This window comes from Apteryx mantelli, chromosome 20, assembly GCF_036417845.1.
Source record: "Apteryx mantelli isolate bAptMan1 chromosome 20, bAptMan1.hap1, whole genome shotgun sequence".
Lineage (NCBI taxonomy): Eukaryota > Metazoa > Chordata > Aves > Apterygiformes > Apterygidae > Apteryx > Apteryx mantelli.
In genome coordinates, this window is record NC_089997.1 from 8,753,843 (window position 1) to 8,775,443 (window position 21,601).

General features: G+C 58.0%; 1 non-coding gene and 1 pseudogene across 1 annotated transcript; one reads left to right on the top strand and one right to left on the bottom strand.

Moving 5' to 3' along the window:
- LOC136993816 (scavenger receptor cysteine-rich type 1 protein M130-like) overlaps positions 1-14,287 on the top strand; it is a 261,469-nt pseudogene extending 247,182 nt beyond the window's left edge.
- A 4,238-nt stretch (positions 14,288-18,525) lies between these two features.
- On the bottom strand, positions 18,526-18,596 carry TRNAA-UGC (transfer RNA alanine (anticodon UGC)). Its single transcript has one exon. It is a non-coding gene; the product is annotated as a tRNA-Ala (tRNA).
- Between the last annotated feature and the right edge of the window lie 3,005 nt (positions 18,597-21,601).

The window sequence follows — 21,601 nt, forward strand, 5'->3', positions numbered from 1 at the left end:
AGTTTCATTTCATTTTCATTTTCCAGTTTCATTTTCATTTATGTGCCCTTGAAGCACCTGACCACTGCACTTTCCCAAGCAACTGGATACTGTTATCACAAGGGCACCTACCTGAAGATCTTACAATTTGCTTACAAAAATCTTGACTGGATGCATTTACCATCAAATGCTTTGAAAGTGCATAACTTGGCTACTGTTGGCAAATTCCTTCTAAAACTAAATACTGAAATTCCAGCATGTGAACAGTTTCTGGCATCAAAGCAGGTCCCTTTTCTCACAGAAGACGCAAGCAGTTCATGGCTAAGTCCCCAGGTCAGGGGTCAGTGCTGGCCCTGGAAACAGTCCTCCATTTCCTCAGGATCAGCTCTCTGATGTCCAGTAGTCAGGGGGCAAAGGTTCCACCTCATTTTTCCGAAGAGGATGAGAAAAAATGGATTTAGGATATAATAGTTAACACAGGCCTCCTCAAAGATTTCAAAGCCATTCAGCCCAAGTAGCACTACCTCAAACAATGACATATTTGAACCTCTACCTGAAGCCTTTCTTGCACTTCCTTCAAATGATATCACAAAATATCATGCTTAATACTGTCCTGCTATCTAAAGCCTTGCAGCTTCTCCCCAAACTATTGCTGCTTCCCCACAGTCCATCTGCCTCCTCCCATTTCCACTTCATATCTTTAGCAGTTCACTAAACTCAGTCCTCTAGTCGATCCCCATCCATGGATCTGATCTATCTCGAGAGAGACAGGCAGGACTTGATAGAAAAGGCTTTCATTCCTTCTTAAAAAGGTTTAACTTGTTGGATTTTGTCTCCCAGAATTGGTCTGCAATAACTGAGGAGAAAGTCTAAAGCTGAGAGGAAGAAAAAGGTACCTGCGTTTCCACATAATACTTAAATATCAACTAGAAAAGCTAACCTGCTGTTGTTTAGAAGAGAATGTCAATGAAGAAAGCAGCAAGACATTTGAAGTTTTTTGTTTCCTTCTTTGCAGTACTTTTAACCTTATTGAAAGAGAAGATTTTAGAAGAAGGCTTGGCTGTTGCTTGTGAGGTCACTTGTGACTGATGAACTGATTGGATAGCAGCAGAGATGTGCCTGGAAAGGTGATTGTGAGGTCATTTCTACCTGAGCAGTTGATAGGGCAGCATTTGGTTCATGGCTGGGGAAGTTATAGTGAGGTAACTTCTGTCTCAGAGGCTTCTAGGCCAGTGACAGAGACGTGGCTGTGAAGGTGAGTGTGAGGTCATGTCTTTCTGAGTTCCTGCTAGGCCAGCAACAAGCACATGGCTAGGAAATGACTTTGAGTCACTGCTGTCCCAGCAGCCTATAGGCCTGCAGCATTGGTAATCTCTGATTTCCAGGGCCTGTGTGCTATAGAAATTCCCCCTGTCCAGCAGCAGGGAGCTTGTGAGATTTTCCTGCAAGGTCCGTACTGGGTCCCTGTTCTTCATGTGTACACCTGCTTTGATATCACCTTCGGGACTGTAACATGTTAGTGGTCTCCGATTCTCTGTCCAAGTATGTTCTGATTGGAGACTGGGTGCAAAGGCTCTTGGAGGAGACAGAGGTAATGTCAGCCCCAAAGAAAGGCATGAGAAAAATGTCCACAGAGGCCTCTCTTTGGCAGCAGAATAGGCACAAGAGAGAGGAAAGATTTGGCCAGGTGAAGCCCCTTGGGACCACTTCATCTGCTTCCTTGAGGTGGGAAGTCAACATGAGCAGGGCTGAAAATGGATGTTCCCAGAAAGTCCCTTTTCAAAGCCTTTGGTGGAGTAAAAGGAACTTCCAGGGATGGAGAGTTGGCCTTGCTGTGTTTTCAGGCCCTTGGGGGGCCCTGCTTGGTGCCATGTCTAGCCGTGTCCCCTCTGTGTCCCCGATGCACCATGCTAAGGCAGCAGTGACCTCAGAATCCAGATCCAAGCCATGTGCCTTCTACCGGCCAATCAGGTACTCAGGAAGAAGTGATGTCACAGTCAACAACCAAAGCATGTGCTTGCTCCTTGCCTATGAGGTACTCAGGCGTAAGTGACCTCACAATCACCATGCAAGCCAAGTGCCTGCTGCTGGCCTATCAGGCATTCAAGCTGCAGTGACCTCACAATCAGCATCAAAGCTGTGTGCCTGCTGCTGGCCTATCAGAGGCTCTGGGAGAAGTGACCTCACAATCAACATTCAAGCCCTGTGCCTACTGCTGGCCTATCAGTTACTGCAGCAGGAATGACCTCAAAAGCACATGTCCCACCCATGTGCCTGCTGCTGGCCTATCAGGCACTCCGGCAGCAGTGACCTCACAATCAGTATCCAAGCCGTGTGCCTGTTGGGAAGGGAAGAGAAAGTGAATAAGTTAAATGCAAAGAGCTCCTGAGAGAATAAGGACAGCATCCCATGGAAGGGGAACATAATGCAGTAATGTGAAAAAAGAAAGGCACAGTAATATTCAAAGAGCCTAATAAAATGCCCCAGCATTTCTGAATAGAAAACCCCTGAGTAAGTGGAAAAGTAAAATACGTGACCATATCTAAAAGTCTTATGGCACTGGAATGCATGAAGGTGTGCAATAGCAGCGTGGTGGGGTGGTGTGAGATGCAGCATCACTAATGAGAAACTGCAATGAAATGTGTGTGCTGTTTTCCATAAATGGCAGTGTGCGATGGACAGGAGTTACAGAGGGGTGGAGAGGTGCTGGGTGCCAATGGCCCTGGGCTGTGGTAGTGCTGTGAGCTGTGAGCACTGAGACCCTGCTGCACAGGGGACCCCCGTCCCCCTGCCCAGCCTTGAGTGCAGGGCCCCAGGAGTGGTTTGGTCACCTGCAGGGAAAAATCCCCCCCTCTAGGAGCTGTGCCCAGCAGCCATGTCTGCAAAGGCAGCAGGAGCAGCACCTGCAGCGCCATCCCTGGGAGCAGGTTTGGGGCTGGAGCTGACACAGCGGCTCCATGCAGTGACAGTGCTTGGGGAAGCAAGCTCAGAGAGAAACCACCGTCTTCCTGGCTCGGGTGCTGCTGCAGGGAGAGCGCGGCGCAGGCTGCCGAGGTCACGTGGGCTGTGGTTTGTGCACCTGCAGGCGAGGCTTTGATCTCCCGATCAGCCCCTGCGAGGCAATAACGGGCTGTGGGGTGAACATGCTGAGAGTCGGGGGGGTCTGAACGCCTGGGCTGCCCTGTGTGCTGTCAGAGGAGTGAAATGGCCCAGCTCCCTGCTCCTGACCAGGGCACCCACCACAGGGCTGTCCAGGAAGGGATCAACGAGCCCGCACTCACAGGATGGGGCTCTGGCCATGGCAAAGAGGCCTTTCACCGCTGCTGCTCCCGGCACAGCAGGGCTGTAGCAGGGTGAGGGGCTGTTTCTGTTTCCTTCCCTTCCTGACACAGCCTGTCCCAGGGGCAATCCCAGCTCCACGGTTCCCATGGTGTGGGGACAGCTGGACACTCGCACCTTGGGCACTCGGGCAAACACAGCGTATGACATGCCCAAAACTCCCGGTCCCCACAGTGGGGTACACGGGGGAACAGACCCATTTCCCCACCATGATCTGCCCTGTCCCACTGGGATGGGCCCTGTGGTGATGCCCCAGAGCAGCGACCGTGACATCCGCAGTGGAGCCGTGCCTCATATATGGTCATGAAGAGCGCTGGAGAAGTTCATTGGAGGGCTGGGCTGTGTCAGAAGGGAGATAAGCCCTGATAATGTCTAAAAAGGTGCCTGCTGCTTCGATTGGCTCCTCCTGCAGCTGAGCCAGCACCTGCAGGTATATATTGGCCTCCCATCTTTGTTGTCCCCTGCGAGTCCCCAGGAGCTGTGTCAGGGAGTGGGGTGCATCAGGGCAGTGCTGTCAGGGCAGGAGGCTGCAGATGGAGGCAGAGGGACTCCTTGTGCCTCGGGTGCTGTGGCTGCTCCTCTGGGTGCAGCTCTGCTGGGGTAAGTGCCTGCTTCCTTATCACATGGCCCTGGGTCCAATGGGCACCAGTGGGGTCATGGGGATCCCTCTGGAAAAGGGGTTTCATCCCAGAAAGCAGTGAGAAAAGGCTTGAAGGTGCTCAAGTCCATCGACCCTGTGCTGCTCTGGGTGGGAGAAGGGTATTGGTGCTTCCAGGGCTCCTGTGCTTATGGCAGTCAGTGCCTGGGTGTGCTTATAGACACCTCATCCTTGGGCACCCTTTGGGAACCCCGTGTTCCCCCAGTGCTGTGCTCCTGCAGCTGGCAGTGGGTCACCTGGTGACTTCAGAGCTCAGCGATCCCCAGGACACCTCCAACCCCCAGGTGCCCAGGAGGGTTTCTGTGCTGTTCGCTGCCCTGGGGTCAGGGTGTGCCTGGCCCAAGGAGGGGCAGTTTGTGCCCTGCAGAGAGAAAGGGACCAGGGCATCTCGTCCACAGCCCGGCAGAGAGGTGTCCTTCCCAGGGGCCCTGGCTAAGGGCAGGGGCTGGGCTCATCCCCATGGGCAAGGAAGGAATGAGCACTGGAAGGATTGTGGGGTCATCTTGGTTCTCCCTGGGGACATGGAAAGCCCTGGGGGAGGTGGGTGGGTTTGAGTGGTGCCCAGGGCAGGTGGTGGACAGGGGGCTGGGGTCATGGGGGGAGCAGCAGTGTGGGGAGGCCTGGGGGTCTGGGGCTGCTCACAAGGTGCCGTGCTGGGAAGGAGCGGGTGCCCTGTGCAGAGCCTGGCGTGGTGTCTGGGTGGGCATGGGCAGGGTGCGGGGTGTGAGTAGGTGCTGAGGTCCCTGGGGTGGGAATGGCCCAGAAGGGCTGGAGCTGGGTGTCTCCTAGCCCAGCCCAGCCCAGCGGAGCCCACAGGGAGGGGAGGGCCCTGACACTGCCTCTGGAACAGCCCAGTGGGTAGAGGGCTCTCACCCCCGGTGCCAGGGGCTCAGCCCTGGGCAGGGGATCCTGCACAGTCGCAGTGTGGGGCCTTGACATTCTCCTAACCATCCCCATGTCTTTGTTTGAAGGTGCTGCGGAGGTGAGGCTGGAGGCTGGAGACAGTCGCTGTGCTGGGAGAGTGGAGGTGAAACACCAGGACCAGTGGGGGACGGTGTGTGATGTTGGCTGGGACATGAAAGATGCTGCTGTAGTCTGTAAGCAGCTGGGCTGTGGATCTGCTCTCAAAGCCCCTCGGTATGGACATTTTGGGCCAGGATCTGGCCAGATTTGGCTTAGCTGGCTTCGCTGCACTGGCACCGAGACTGCTCTGTCTGAGTGCAGTCATGATGGTTGGGGTATACGTTACTGCAGTCATGCTAGGGATGCTGGAGTGGTTTGTTCAGGTAAGGAGTCAGCCAGTTCCTCACCTTTGGGGTGGGTCCTGGGATCGGGGACTAACCGGGCTGTGCCCTGAAGGAGAAATGCGTGGGTACCGGAGCAGGCCCTGACGTGGCTGCTCTCGCTGCCGAGCTGGGACTGTTGCTGCTGCTGTCCCTGGGGAAAGCCCCGGGTGAGCCCACCCCAGGTGCACAGACCCCGTCAGGGTCTCGGGGGCTCAGCCCACCCTCAGGCTGAACAGAAGGGGCTTTTCAGAGAGGAGAAGAGCAGGGCCTGGGGCAGAGGAGCTAGGTGACGGGCATCACCTTGCACCCCGTGCCCAGGGCCGCCCCATGAGGACCAGCCCCACGCGAGCTCAGGGCCTGGTGGCTGCGAGGCCCCTGGCTGCTCCCTCCCACATCACCACATGCACAGGCCCTGCAGGGTCCTTGGGGCTGTCACAGCCCCACGGGGAACGCGGCCTGTCCAGGCAGCACTGACCCGCTGTCCAGCCGCTCCTGCCGGCCCTCGGCTCCCCACACTGCCCCGTGCCACAGGGCTTTGCCAGCACTTGCTGACCCTCGTCTGCACCTGCTTTTGCAGTGTGCGCCAGTGTCAGCCCAGGGCTGCACGCGGATCTCCTGCTCCTCTGCCCGGTCGCTGGCCATGACTTGCACAGCCCCAGCAGTGCGCTGTGGCCCTGCCTGGGGACACCTCTCCCCAGGCACGTGTCGGAGGAGACAACTGGCCCAGACACCGACCCGGTTACAGCTGCACCATTTCTGTGCCTGGGACGTGTCTCCCCTCACAGACACCCCAACACCCCAGGACACCCCCAGGAACAGGGAGCATTTTGGGCTGCTCTGAGGCGATTCCCCAGCCTGCCTCTGAGCTCTGCAGCACCTGGGCCTGTTTTCCTGGTCCAGGCACTGTGGTGCTGGGGGCCTGTGCCGGGCAGCGCTGGGTTCCTGGGGCAGCAGCATTTCCCTGAGCAGTGCCTGTGGCTGTGGGTCCAGCATAGACACAAGCCCTGGGGCACTGTGTGGGTGTGAAAGGAGGTGCAAGGTGCCCTGAAGGCTTTGTGTCATCAACACCCACAGATGGCTGCTGCTGGGATGTTCAGAGGTCATTTTGGATGTGGCTGCCTTGGAAATCATGTGGGATGCAGGTATGTAACTGCTGGAAGCCTCTAGGAACTGCCTGTCATCGGTGTTTTCTCCAGGATTTGTCCAGCTGGTTGGAGGAGACAGCCCCTGCTCAGGACGTGTGGAGATCAGAGATGGAGAGCAGTGGAGAACAGTCTGTGACTCACACTTTGGTCTCGAAGCTGCTGATGTTATCTGCAAGGAGCTGCAGTGTGGCACAGTCCTGTCCATCCCCGGGGCAGCTCACTTTGGAGAGGGGGTCGGTGCCATCTGGGACAAAGAGCTGCAGTGTGTGGGGAATGAATCCCTCCTCTCCTCCTGCCCCAGGATGTCCCTCAGCAACCAGACCTGCACCCACGCGAACGACGCTGGTGTCACCTGCACACGTGAGCATTCAGGGAGGAGGTGTGAAATGCCTCCTGTGAGCTGTGTGCTGTGGGGTAGGGGAGCAGGGAAGTGACTGCGCTGAGCATGGTGCAAGTGCAGGAGGGATGGAGTCATCTGTCTTCCTGTGGTGACAGAAGCGAAGGAGATGGGATTGAATCTCTGTGACATTTTCCCCTCCACTGATGGATGAGCACAAGCACAAAGTGATCCTCTCTAATTACCCTCTCTCTCCCTTGCAATATATCCAGGGTTCAGGCTGGTGAATGGCAGCAGGTGTTCGGGGCGGGTGGAGATCCAGGTGCAGGGGACCTGGGGAACCCTCTGTGACTCTCGCTGGGACATCTCTGACGCACACGTTCTCTGTCATCACCTCAACTGTGGATTTGCCGAGTCTGTTCCCGGAGGAGGGCATTTTGGGAGAGGAACCGGCCCTGTCTGGAGAGACACCTTCCACTGTGATGGGACCGAATCCCATTTGGGACAGTGCCCTGTGACTGCCCTGGGGGCCTCCCCATGCTCACATGACAACGTTGCTGGTGTTTTTTGCTCAGGTGAGTGCAGGGAAAATGGAGGATTAACTAAACTTGCCCCTTGTGTGTGACACGGCAACCCAAAGCTGGGGAGCCCATGGCAATGACAAGCTGAATGTTCTCCCTGGAGAAACCCTGGCTTCCCATGGAGGGGTTCAAAGGGCTTTGCCTGCTCAGGTCTCTGCCTCCCCAGGGCAGCTGGTTCAGGCCCTGGAGACCACCGCCTGGCCTGGGCTCCTCTGCTGCCCTCCTGCAGCACAGGCACAGGACGGGGCTGTGGGACACAGCTCCACTCAGTGCAGCTGTGAAGGACCCTGCACTCCCTCCTGCAGCACACAGCCCTGTCCCAGACCACAGAGAGCCCTGCAGACCCTGATCCCACTGCCTGCAGGGGCTGCTGTGGGCGCGTCCTGCAGGAGCAATCGCTGAGGCCGAGCTGCAGAGTGGTGCTGGGATTTGCCCTTGCTTCTTGTCACTATGAACCCCAAACTCGTCCTGTTTTTTAAGAAAGGCCCTCATCCCTCTGCTTCCTGCCAAGGACACAAGCTCCACATCCCCAATCCATAGGGATGCAGAGGGGTAGAGACGTGTGGGTTCTCCCCTGGGTGTCTCAGCAGGGTCCAGTCCCAGCGTGGAGATGGAGCAAGGCTTGTGCTCGTCCTGTCCATCACCCAGGCCATTGCACAGGCCAGTGCTTCCTCCTGCTGAAGCTGCTCCACATTCATCATTAAGGACATATCTGGTGGCTCTGGGATTTGCCCTCACCTCCCATGCTTCCCCATCCCTGTCCCTTCCTGAGAAATGACATTTGTAGTCAGCAAGGTTTAGTGACTGGAGGAAAAAAGAAAAAAAAAACTTGGAAAACTTCCATCCTCAAGTTCCTCACTGTGAGCCAGCTACAGATGGGTGAGCCCCCGGGTGTCCCAGGGCATCAGAAATGGGAGACACATGGCAGGGTGCAGGGCTCCCCGGTGTCACAGAGGGTCCAGGGCACTTTGCCTGTCTCCGAGCAGGATCCTCTGAATCCCTGTGGCTGGTGGGCGGAGGGAGCCGCTGTGACGGGCGAGTGGAGATGCTGCTGCATGGGACGTGGGTCAGAGTCCTGGATGACCAGTGGGATGTGAACGATGCCAGCGTGGTGTGCCGACAGCTCCAGTGCGGAGAGGCAGAACAAGCCTACAACCCGCCAAAGTCTGAGCGAGGGACGGGCCCCGTGGGGCTGAGAAGGGTCCAGTGTGCAGGGAAGGAGACTCGCCTGACCCTCTGCAACACCTCCCTGCCTGAGGCAGTGCCAGAAGGAATTGCGGAGGATGTGGGAGTGGTTTGCTCAGGTGAGTCACTGACAGTCCCCAACACACTGTACTCCCCAGGGCCGGGAGCCCCTGACAGCTGGGGTTTCTCCTGGCTGCAGGGAGCCGGCGGGTCCGGCTGGTGAACAGGGCAGGGCGCTGTGCCGGGAGAGTGGAGATCTACTACAAGGGCACCTGGGGGACCGTCTGCGACGACTCCTGGGACCTGTCCGACGCCACCGTTGTTTGCCGCCAGCTGGGCTGTGGGGTGGCTGTGGAGGTGACCGGCTCTGCTCATTACGGGGAAGGCTCCGGGCAGATCTGGCTGGACGAGGTGAACTGCTCCGGGGGTGAAGCTGCTCTCTGGGACTGCCCTGCCGAGGCCTGGGGGCAGCACGACTGCATGCACAAAGAGGACGCAGGAGTCGTCTGCTCAGGTCTGTGTGGGGAGCAGTGGTGGGAGCCTGGTGCCCAGGAAGATAGGGATGCAGGGAGAGCAGGGCATGGCCGAGCCTGCCCCTGGCTGCCCTGAGCCCCCTTCCTGCCCCCATCCTGGGGACATCCGTGCACAGTCCTCACTGGACCTACTCAGGGTTATAGGGAGAGCACAGACGTGCCCAGGGCTAAGAGGGGAGGGTAGTGCTGCACGTTGGGGACTTCTCCCTGCTCCCTTGGTGAAACAGTGACTTGCTGGCAGTGCCCTCTGCCTGTCTGAGCCCTGGGGTGTCCAGAAGAGTTCCTGCTCCTTGCAGTAAGCCTTCCTGCCCATGGATGCCATAGAATAACCTGGGGGATTTTCAGGGATGCTTCAGGTTTCCTTCTCCTCAGCCCAGGACCAGCTCGTTCCCCCCACTTTGTGCCTTTCCTTCCAGAGTTCACGGCCCTGAGGCTGGAGAACAGCAACGGCTGCTCTGGGCGCCTGCAGGTTTTCTACAATGGGACGTGGGGGAGTGTTTGCTCCAACTCAATGACTCCTGACACCATGTCCCTGGTGTGCAAAGAGCTGGGCTGTGGAGATGAAGGGTTCCTTGAAACAGACCTGCCGTATGGCAGGGTATCTGGCTCCACATGGCTGGATCGTGTTGAGAGTGGGAAGATGAACAGCTCCTTTTGGCAGTGCCCCTCTGCTCCCTGGAAGCAGCAGTCGTGTGATTACCAACAAGACGAGACTCGCATCATCTGCAGTGGTAAGGCTGGAGCCACCTGGTCACAAAGGCTCACAGCAGGTCCTGCTCCCTTTTCAGCAAGGTGCAATGCAGAGAAAGAGCTTGGAGTGGCTTTTATGTTCCATTTCAGACCACTGTGCTGTCAGTGACACAAACAAGACTTCATCTCTCAGAGTGACACGTGTCCATCAGCAATAGCTGTCCTGAGTTCCCTGCGTAGCCCAAGGAGGAGCAGAGGCACCTCCAGGCAGGGTCTCCTCCAGCTCCCCTTGGACACCTCTTGGAGGTGCCTGTTGCTCTCTGTTGCCCATAGAGAGGGCCCAGGCAACCACCTTTTAGCTTGGGAAGTCCATGCAGAGCATCGTGCTCATGGCTGTGTTTTGCTGAGGGAACGGGAAGGGGGAGAGTGAAACCAGTCCTGGTGGCTGAGGGTTATGTAGGAAACAGGCAGTGTGCAGGGCACTGCTGGCAGCAGAGCTCAGAGAAGCCTCCCCTCTGGGAACATCCTTCTGCTCCTCTGCTAACCAGGGAGCCTTTGGGGGTGAGCAGGCAGGGGTAAGCCTTCAGTGCTGTGCTGTTCTACCCTGAATTACCAGGGATCCAGCTGTGTCCATGAGCAAGGAGGCACTGGGAGGTTCAAGCACAGGTCAGTCCTGCTCCTGTCCACGATTCCCATGAAGCAGCCCCTTCACCGCAGCATTTCCTTCTGCAGGGAGACGACCAGAAGCCACTCCAGCCCCGGTGGCCGAATGCCCCAACTCTACGAGCTGCACAGGTAGCTGCTCCTCCATGTGCCCTTCTTGCTTGGCCAGGCTCTCCCAGCTGCCCCAGTGACATGGGGGGTTCTGCGTTTTCCAGAGATGGAGAAGATTCGTGCTGTGGGAGGAGAGGACGGGTGCTCAGGCAGAGTGGAGGTTTGGCACCGCGGCTCCTGGGGGACGGTGTGCGATGACTCCTGGGACATGAAGGATGCCGAGGTCGCCTGCAGGCAGCTGGGCTGTGGCCCTGCCGTGTCTGCCCTGGGGGAGGCTGCATTTGGGAAGGGGACAGGTCCCATCTGGCTGGAGCGGGTGGAGTGCAGAGGGACGGAGCGATCTCTCTGGGACTGCTGCACCCAGCCTGGGGACAGCGGTGCCTGCCAGCACAAGGAAGATGCTGCTGTGAATTGCTCCGGTGAGTAGCAGTGCTTCGTCCCCTTGTTCCAGGACATGTTTCCCCAGCTGTGTCCTCACAAGGCCCCAGAGCTCCTCAGAGGAAGGATGCCCCTGGGGAGGTCAGGTGTCTGGTGTCAGGTGGGGAGCAGCTGTTGTGGGTCTGGGTGTCCTCAGGCTTCTGCCCATGGGACTCCTGCAACCCCTGTAAGTGCATCCCCTGGTCTGACGGTGCTGTCCTCCCTATGGCCCAGAGCAGAGGACCCTGGGCCTGTCATGGGGACCCAGAGAAGGACAGTTCAGATGGGACTTTAAGGGGATGTCCGTGCGCGCGCACACACACACACACCCCTCTATCTCTCTCTCTGCTCTGCAGCTGCACCGAGGACGACAACGTCACCTCCTCGAGCAGGTAACCTCCCCTCCTCCCTGGGGTTGATCTCTCTGGGGCAGGTTGTGACCTGCAGCCCGAGGGAAGGGGCTCTGTGCTGGGGTGTGAAGCCCCAGAGAGGAAGCCCTGGGGTGGGAGCGGGTGGCATTGGGGAGGGCTGTGATTCAGCCAGCAGGGTGGGAACTGCCCTGTGACCCAACCCTGTGCCCCCACCCCCTGCTGCCATGTGTGTGTGGGGGGTCAGGACTAGGATGTCCCTGGACCCCCACCTCCCCCAGGCCAGGGGCTGCCTCGTCCATGTCCCTGCCCATGCAGATCTCACCCAGGGCCGTGCGAGGGACAGCGGGAGAATCTCGGTGCCTGTTGTCATCTGCATCATCCTGGGGGCCCTGCTCTGCCTGCTGCTGGCCCTCCTGGTGGGGCAAGTGCGAAGTGCCAGGGCTCAGCGCAGAGGTGGGTCCTTCCCCATCGGTCCCAGGGTGGGCGATGCCTCTTGGCAGCCCCGCAGGTGCTGTGGGGTGTCTGTGAGGGGCACAGATGGAGCTGGGGTGGGGGTGCTGCCTCCTGCCCTATTCCCTGCCTCTCCACTGTCTGTCTGTGGGACACCAGCAACCAGGGGAGGAGAGAGTCCAGATGCAGGAGGAGATGGTGATGGGTGAGGAGAGAAATGGCAGCAAGAGGCCGGGGGAGACGGGAGCAGCAGGAGACATCTGAGGATGCTGCTGGCTGTGCTCTGGGCAGCGCTGGAGGGGAGGCTGTGGGGCAGGAGCGATGCCAGGAGGAGCCCAGGGCAGGGGGTCTCTCAGTGTGGGTGTCCGGTCCCCAGGCTGCTCTCTCTGCCCAGCCCTGCCCACCCATGGCAGGGCAGGGTTGTGTTATGGACCCATCTGGCAGAGAGCAGGGAGCTCCCCTGGGAGAGGAGCCGTGGGAGCTGCTCCAGGGTCAGATCAGGGACCAGACTCGGGGCCAAAAGGGGCATGGGGCTGTCTCTGAAGGGACAGGGTGAGGGTGACATTGTCCCAGACCATCTCCACAGGGACGTTGCTGTCACTGGGGACGTGGCAGTGGTGCCTGGCCAGAGCAGTGGGGCTGGGCTGTGGGGTCAGTGCTGGTCTGGCCTGGGGGGAAGGGCTGGGTGACCACATCGGAGTCTGGTCTCCTGTCTCCATGTCCCTGTGCCAACCCTGCCTCTGTCGCCAGGCTCCAGGAGGTCTCTGGAGCCCTTCTCTGAGGCCGTGTACCAGGAGATCGACTACAGCTTGACATGGGAGAAACAAGCGATGTTCGGTCGCTCAGGTCGGTGTGGGTCCACTTTGGAGGGAGCACGTCTGCAGGGCCCTTTCCCCCAGCCCTGACCCAGGATGGGACCTTGGCAGCCCCCAGGCCAGTGGTCCCCACAGCGCTGGGCCACGGGGTCTGTGGGGAGAGCAGCCCAGTGAGGAGCTTCCTCCCCACCAGCTCTGCCCATCCCAGCCCAGGGCACAGCTCCTCCCTGCCTGCTGGGCTGCCTGTCCAGGGTTGTACCTGGTGGGTGAGGGAAGGGGCTGTTCCAGGGCAGCTCCGAAAGGCCATTTGAGATGGGGTTTGTCCCATGGGAGCAGGACGAGCCCCGAGCCCTCCTCCCCGCGCAGTCCCTGCTGTGTGGGTCCCCGTCCCCAGCAGTGCTGGCCATGAGCAGGGTCAGCAGGGCTCACCCCAATAACACCCGCTGCTCCTCTCGCCAGGCTCCTCTTTGGAGGGGTCCCTGACCAAGCTGCAGCCTGAGCCTGGGGACAGCGAGGAGGAGGACGGTCCTGGGTCAGCACCAGGTAATGGAGGGTGAGGCAGAGGAAGGGTTGGTCTCTCCTCCCTGTAGCTGTGTGACCAACAGCGGTGTCACTGAGTGTCACCATCAGGGTGGGGAGGAATCACCCTCGGGAGTGACTCCAGAGCCATGCAGAGCATGTGAGGGTCACACATGCCCATCTGAGCTGGGTGCCTGCAGCCCTGTGCCCCGGGGGGTCGCAGGGGGACTTGCTGGGCTCAACCTGTCCCTGCCTCCGGCAGGCCCCAAGCTCACCATGAGGCACTGACATCTCCCTGAGCACACAGGGAGTCTCCATAGCCGGCTCCGGTGCAGAGCCTGGCACTGGTGACCCTGTGGCTGGGCAAGAGGGATCCCCGCTGCCATATGCACACTCCCACAACCCCAGGGGAGGTGGGACGGATGCTGAGTCTCCTGTGGCCCTGCCAACACCAGCGTCTCAGCCCCTCATTCCTGCACCTCCTTCCTTCCTCCGCTCTGCAGGAGGGCTCTTCTCATTGCCACCAGCTCCCCTCTCCTTTCAGATGTCCCTGTCCTGCCCAGAGGTGACCCAGCAGATGGCTATGATGATGCCAGGGAAGTCTCTGACCCCGGGAAGGATGTTGTTCCTGGGCAGCGAGACTGGGAAGTGCCCAGGGAAGCAGAGGAGGGAAACAGGCCTGGGGAGGCGCAGAGAGGTGAGGGGGAAGTGCAGTGCTGCCGGCTCCTGGGGTGCCGTCCCCAGTGCCCGGAGAGTCACTGCATACTGATAGCCTGACCTCCTGGGACAGGGAGGGAACCTGCGCCAGGAGTTTTCCTGGTGGGGAAACTGGGGTGGGATAAGGGGCTGAACATCTCGGCACAGTAAGAGGAGGGAGAGGAAGGGGATTTACAGCCCAGGAGGGGCATGTGCATGGGGCCAACTGCAATGCACTGGCCTTGCTGCTTCCAGAGGGGAGCCTGCACTCCTGGGGAAGTGATGGGGCCCCAGGAGCCAAGAGAGACGCCCCATCCCTGCTTCCCGCAGACACGGGGTACGATGATGCTGAAGAGGCAACTCTGACACATCCCCATGAGGACACCAAGGCTGTGAGACTGGACCCTGGTGCCCAAAGGTCCCTGAGCCCATGGCCAGGAGAATCCACCCCTGCCATGTGGCTGGGTGCACCTGGGATGGAAGAGAGGTCTGTGCAGCTGGGAGAGCCGTGAGTGCCAGAGAAAAGGCCCCCTTCTCCCATTGGTAGCAGAAAGAGCTGGGCATTTTGTCTATTTTTATTCATCTACTTCTATGCCATGCATTGGTATTTGTTCTTATTAAAACCATTTGGGAGTTTGATCCAGAGCTGGTGCTTCCCTCCCAGGTGTCGGGGTGTCTCCCTGAGGCTGATCAGGGAGGGCGAAGCACCAAGAACCAGCAGTGGGGAAGGGACACGTCTCGGGACCAGCAGGCTCTGAGACAGGCTGTGCGCCTGCAAGTGCCCATGGACCCTGGAGTGCGGGAATAGTGAACAGTCCAGCTGGAGGATATTCCTGCTGGCAGAGACATTTCCATCCTGCAAACCACACGCAGAGCTTCCAGCCAAACTGTGTCTCTCTGCAGGGTCCCGTAATGCCCCCCTGGGCAGGGAGGTCCAGTCTCCTCACCCTGGGAGTGCCCCTGCTTGCTCTTTTCCCAGAGGCTCTGCCTGGGCCACCCTGGTCCCAGGCAAGGATGCCACCACCAAGAGGCAGTGACAGGGTTGGTCCTGGGCTGTGGCCCCACAGCAGTGAGCCTGGAGGTGACAGCAGAGCCCTGAACACCCCAGCCAGCCCCAGAGGGGCTCATTGCCTGGGGATCACCTCCCCACAGTGCTTGAGAGGCAGCTCTGCTTCCCGCTGACCCTGCACATGGTGCAGAGCAGCTTGTTGGGGTGCCGGGGCTGGGATTTCCCCTCCTCTGGCTCCACAGGATCTCCCATTTCCGTGGGCTGCTGCTGGCTCCCATGGCCCTCACGGACCCCCGAGCACTCCTGGCACAGCCCAGAGCTGGGTCCTTCCTGGCAGGAGCTGTGAGGCACCAGGGCTCAGGGCTGCAGCTGATGGGCTGCAAGGGCAGAAGAAGGAGCTGCCTCATCTGGGGTACCAGTTTGGGTCTGTGCAGGGGAATATCTGTGTGCAGACGCAGGGGACGGGAGCAGTCAGTGACAGGAGAGGACATTTCCTTCAGCAGGGTGGGAGGCAGAAGAGGGAGAGGGCAGTGGGCTGGAGAAGGGACCACCACAACACGCAGGCTCCAGCCCAAAGTCACAGTTCAGCCCCTGGCCTTGGGACAGGCCCATCCCTGAGGATGCTCACAAGGGCATATTTCCATGGAGAGAAGATTTCATGTCCACTCCTAAAGCAGTTGCTGATGGGAGCTGAGGGAGGATCCCTGGTCCTAGGCCGGGTTTTAACCAACTGCGCCCCAGCGCCCACAGGTGAGAAACTTCTCACACAGGAGCTGAGTGGGGAGGAGGGTTCAACAGCTGTGCAGCATCTGGCACCCAAACTGCCCTCCCTCCTCCAGCCGGGGGGGGGGGGTTCTCCACACCCTGCTGTCTCTTCCTGATGGATTTTCCATGCCACACACTGACAGGCAGTGGGGCTAAGGCCAAGCGCACAAAAACACACTCCGCCTTCACCCTGGCTCATTTCCTTTCCTGCACTGAGTTGACACCTGAGCTACTTGGAGAGATCTCCTGGAATGGGGAGAAGTCACCAAATGCATCTGTGTCTGAATCTATATGATCTGTATCTATATGTAAAAAACATTGGGATTCTGTGACTAAACTGGCAGTTTCTGATAGTAGCATTTTTGCCTGCTTTAATTTTCCTTTCCTACACTGAAATTTTATGTTCCTTACTTTTTCCCTTGCATTTTTCTCTTTCCTTCCTTTTGTCATCCCCCCACCCCACCACTTCTGCATCCATCCTCCACTCATTTACTGATTTCAGCCTTGGCAGGCACAGGAAAGCATGGGGCCATGCGACTGCCATCAGCTCTCCCTGCCCAGCTGCCCCAGCACAGCTCGCCTCTCCCCCGCAACGGGCACCATCAGGCCGGGAGACAAAATCAGATGTCTCTGCCCAGGGTCTGGTGCCTCTCTCGGGGAGGCAGAGGAAAACGTCCCCAGCCCCAGTGCTGCCCAGCGCTGGCTCTGCTTCGCAGGAGGGTTTCAGCTCTGGGGTCCAGGAGGGGCAGGCCTCCTCTGCCCCAGCAGCCAAGCCACAGCCTGGCAGTGGGGCTGTGTGAGCCCCCTCCATCCCCCCAGCCGGGGCAGGGCAAAGCCAGGCTCCCTGCTGGGAACAGCCGCAGCTCGGTAGTGCTGCAAACAGCAGGACCTGCCCTCGAGGAGAGGAGGGAGCCAGCAGCTGTCACCAGCACCCTCTCCCATGGCAGCATTTCCCTGTGTCATGCTGGGAGCTCCTCCAGCCCCAGGACCTGCACTGACCCTCCATGGGCAGCAGCATGTCCCAAGGGACATCTCGGCTCCTCTCCTGGCCAGAGCACTGGTGCTGGGGACCTTGCAGGATGGATCAAAATGATTCATTTGCTTCACAGGCATTCATAGACAAAGTGTTTGTTTAAAAACAAAACAAAACACTAATTCCTTTGGATCTTTTGCTTAGATAATGCTCATTTGGGGAATCCAAACCTCTTGAACAAGATTGCTTGGTTGCTGTCCAGCTGTTGATGGTATTCTCTGTCACAAGTGTCCTTGCAATAGCATCTTCACTGGGGTCAGGTGACAGTCCCTCAGGCAGGTTGTTTCAATGAATTCTGATAGTCCAGCTGGCCTGTGGTCCCATGTAACCACTCCAGAACATACACAATCCACTGCCATTGATATAGGACTATATCGGATAAATTTGAATGTCATCCTTGTATCACAGGCATAACTTCAGTTCCAAAGATCTCACCACACTGCAAAAGAAGTGACATACTCATCTCAGTGTTGTCCCCCTTTACCAGCCTTCCCTCTCCCCGAGCTCTCCTTTTGGCTCAGGGGAGTTTTTTGATGTTCTTGATGACTTCACTACACCTCCCTGCTGACCTACATGCTAATGGCCAATCCGGCTGATGCAAGGAATTGACCTCACAATAAACATCCAACACATCGCTCTAACTCATCTCTCCCTCTCCCCTCCCCTGAGCTCTCCTCTCCATGGGGAAGGTTTTCTGACCTGCTTCATGACCTCACAGTGCCTGCCAGCTTGCTGCCCAATCAGATTGCTGCAGTAGAAGTGACCTCACAAACCAGCTTCCAGTCATGCTACATTTCCCTGCCCCTGCCCCTGCCCCTGCCCCTGCCCCTGCCCCCGCCCCCGCCCCCGCCCCCGCCCCCGCCCCCGCCCCCGCCCCCTTCAGGAGCTCTCCTCTCTCCTGGGGGCTTCCTCCTGCCCTTCATGACCTCACAGTGCCCACCCACCTGCCTGCTGCTGACCAATCAGGCTGCACTCACAATCACTATGCCAGCAGTATCATGGTCATCTGCCTCTCTCTCCTTTCTCCCTCCAGGCTCTCATGTCTACCTCAAGGACTTTGTCATACCCCTGATGACTTCACAGGCCTGCCCACCTGCTGCTAGCCATCAGCTGCTGTGAAAGGAGACACCTCACAATCAAAGCCACCAATGTCACCTTCACCTGTCCCTCCCTCCTGCCTCCTCCCAAGCTCTCCTTGCTGATGGGCAGCCTCTGTGATGCTGTTCATGACTTCATAATGCCACCTGCCCACTGCTGGCCAATCGGGGAAGTGTAATGGAAGTGACCTCACAACCAACACACCAGCCATTGTGCTTTTGCCTGACTCTCCCTCTCCTGCTCCTACTGCCTCAGCTGCTGAATCAGCTCCTGTCACTTGCAGTGACCCCAGTGCCTGCTCACCTGCTGCTGGCCAGGAGCTGCTGGGACAGGAGTGACTCACCAGTGATGTCCCAGTTGGCACCTCCACCTGCCTCCCCTCTCCCCTCCTGCTGAGCTCTCACCTCCAGTGGTCAGGTGCATCTGATGAGCCTGATGCCCTCACAGTGCCTGTCTGCCTGCCCAGGGCAATCCTGATGCTGCAGCTGAAATAACCTCCCAGCCAGCATCCAGTCCTCTCACCTTCATGCATGCTACTGACTCTTGTCCCACAGGGCTGCCATCTCTCCTGAGATGCATTTGATGACCCCTCAGCTCCTGCCTGTTTGTCTACTGCTGGCCAATCAGGTTGTTGCAATAGTAGTGACATAATGATGTCATTTCACCTGGGCAGGCTTTCTGATGATCTGCCTGGGCTCTTCCCACATGGGGAGCTCCACTTCCCACAGGACACCCTGTCAGAGGACAAGCCTGCAAATTTTGGAGAGGAGCAATGTACCCTGTTCCCAGCCCTCACCCCCTCACCCTTGTTGTGGGGGAATGGAGATTCAGGACAAAAGCTCCCCTGGAGATGCTGGGGATTGAACCCAGGACCTCCTGCATGCAAAGCAGGTGCTCTTCACTGAGCTACATCCCCTAAGAGCCTGCTGAGGAGTGGGACATACTCTTGTCCCATGATGTGCCTCTGACAAGCTGATGTGCCCCTGACAAGCACAGCCCTGTTGGCCCCTGGTGCCCTGAGAGCCTCAGCAGAAAGCAGCATTTGAACCCTCCTGCTGGGCCACAGGCTGGGATGGGGGAAGTTGAGATCGCCTCTCAGCTGGGACTGGTCCTGGAGCTGGGCTGCACCACAGAGTGCTGTCCCTTCAGCATCTCTGCAGTTGATGGGGGCAAGAGGAGATTCTTGCTGCAGGTGCTGCTCCCACACTCTGGTCCTCCCAGGGAGGGTCAATGGAGAGGAGCAAACCCCTTCCCTGAGTCACCTCTGCCACCCCGTGCAGCACTCCTGTGTGTGTCACACCTGTCTTTGATGCCAGCAGCAGGAGCAAATGGGGTGAGGGAAATGCCCTCCCCAGGGTGATGTGCCCACAGCTCCAGTTGTCCCCTGGTGTGTGCATTGGAAGGGCCATGAAAGCAGGCAGAGTCAATCCTGGGCAGGGAGCTGCCCACAGCCCCTCACCTAGGTATTAGACCTCCCTCTGCACTGCTCTGCCCACCAGCACCTGGCAGTGGGCAAATGGCAGTGTCCCCTTCCCTGGGGCTGGGGAAGTGGCCCTTTCCCTGGGGCTGGGGACGTGGCTGGGATCAGGAACTTTCCCATTCCTGCAGCACTGGGAACTGGACACTGGAGCTGCCCCAGGAGAGCACCAGGTGGGGGTCTCTGTGGTGCAGCAGGTAGTGCATTCAGCTGTTAACCAAAAGGTTGGTGGTTCGAGCCCACCCAGGGATGTTGCCCTGTTGGCAGGGTGCCTGGGGGATTGTGCTGCCCAGCACCCTGGATTTTGCTCACAGTCACCATGTCCCAGCTCTGGGACAGCAGATCTGCTGCTGCCTGGGACATGCATCTTGATGTGGGTCGTCCTTTCCAGACCATGGGGGATGGCCAGAGAGGCTGGAGAGCAGCATGGAAGATGTACATGTGTCCTGTTGACCCTGAGCTGAGCTGACTTGTCCCATCCCCTTGCCTGATGGGAAGGACAGAAGAGGGAAGAGTGTGAGTCAGTGCCAGGTGGTTGTGTCTGTACATCTCATTACTGAATGGGGAGAGGGAGGGTGCAGTGCCATGGGGCAGGGAAAGAGCCCAGCTGAGTGCCCGCTCCAGAGACTGTGTGGGGACCTGGGAGTGATTCACACATCTGCCTGATGTGCAGACAGCTCTGCCAGAGATCCCCCACCCTGTGGCAGGGTCAGTCCTTCATCTACCCCAAGCACAACATCAGGGTAGAGGACAGCGCTCTCCATCCAGGCTGTGCTTGATCCTTAGCCTGACTTGTTGGCTGGAGAGAGGCTGAGTCTGGAGACACAGAGGGATGTCCTGGGTCGCAGTCGCAGTTGAGCTCCTGATGGGAGAGCAGGGTTCAGCAGCAGCAAGAGCTGCCAAGACGGCCAACGCAGCATGTGGGGCTGCAGGAGCAGGGCTTCTCCCTCTCTGCGGGGACAGGGGGCTGCAAAGTGCTGCAGCTGGGCTGGGCAGGGCAGCCTCATGGGTGAGTACATTTGGGTAAGGAAAGGGTTTTTTTTTGTGCCGTGAGCTGGTACTGAGGGGATAGAGAACACAAAAGCAAGTCTGTGTGCAATGTTCAGGACATATTTAAAAAAAAAGAAAAGTAAATTTGGAGAGCAAAACTGACTGCCAGTCTTTGATCTGGGGCTGTTGTGAAGTCATGGTTTTACAGGCAGCTTTTAGCCTCCCTGCTAGACCCCAGGGGAGTCACTGCCTTTCTGCCGTGCCTTGCGCCCTTTCAGCAGGAAGGAGCTGATGCAGAGGGATGTTCAGTAGGGGTCCCAGACAGGTCCCTCTGTGCTCTTCCTCACACTGAAGTCCCTGCTCCCTGCACAGCTGGTTAAACAGCCCCCTCCCTGCCACTCGCATTCAGCACTTCTCCCTCTACATCTGCTGGGCCAGGACGCCAAGGACAGACCCCACTCTGCACTCTGCTTTGTCTCTTGCATTAAAATTCCCATCCTTTTCCACAAATGCAAACTTTTTGCCTCTCTTGCTCACTGCCCTTCAGAGGGCAAGGGCCAGGCTGCCTACTCACCCCTCCATCTCAGTCAGACATCTCCCATAGCATCGCAAATGAGGAGAAGAAATTGCCATGGGCAGAGCAGGAACTTTTAATGCAACCCTACTGGGAGGTTTGGCAGGTCAGATCAAATGACCCCAAACACCCCTTAGGACCTCAGCTTTTACTCTCAGCATCAGTCTTCATGGCCTCACTTGAGCTTCCCCAACAGCTGGCAGCCCAACTATGGGACTTTAATAATGCTGGGACTTCGCTTGGACCACAAGCCCCCTTCCTCATGGTTCCTTGCCTCTTACGGATGCTTCTGGAAAACAGCTCCAGAGGAAGCACTGGGGTTTCTTCAGATGAGTTCTCCAAAAGTGCTCTTCTCTCTTCACTTGCCTTGCTTCAAAGGGCAGTGTTCCCTTCCTTGGGGCTGGGAATGTGGCAGGGATCAGGGACATTCCCATTCCTGCAGCACCAGGGACTGGATACTGGAGCTGCCCCAGCTGCTCCAGTTTGTGCTTGATCCTGGCCTGACCTGTTGGCTGGAGAGAGTTGCTCTTCAGCAAAAGGCACAGGAAAGGGAAACCTTCCCAGGGCTTCAGATCAGAGGAAAGACAAGAATCCCCTCCCCCATTACTCTGAAGTGATATTCCACCTGGAGGGCCACAGAAAAGAAACAGCAAAGATTATCACTGGCATCTGGTATTTTCCAGTGCGCAAAGGTCATTTCTCATCCTCCCTCCCGCCCCTTGTCTTCAGCCTTCCTGTCAGTGCTCTTATGCCCCTAAGCTAATACTGGCAGGTCCGCAAATTGCATTTTTGATCTGACCAATGAGCTAAATGATCACTGAGCTAAACAGAAACTGTCCATCTTCTATCCCTGAAAGGCCCAGCAGGTACATTCCCTCTA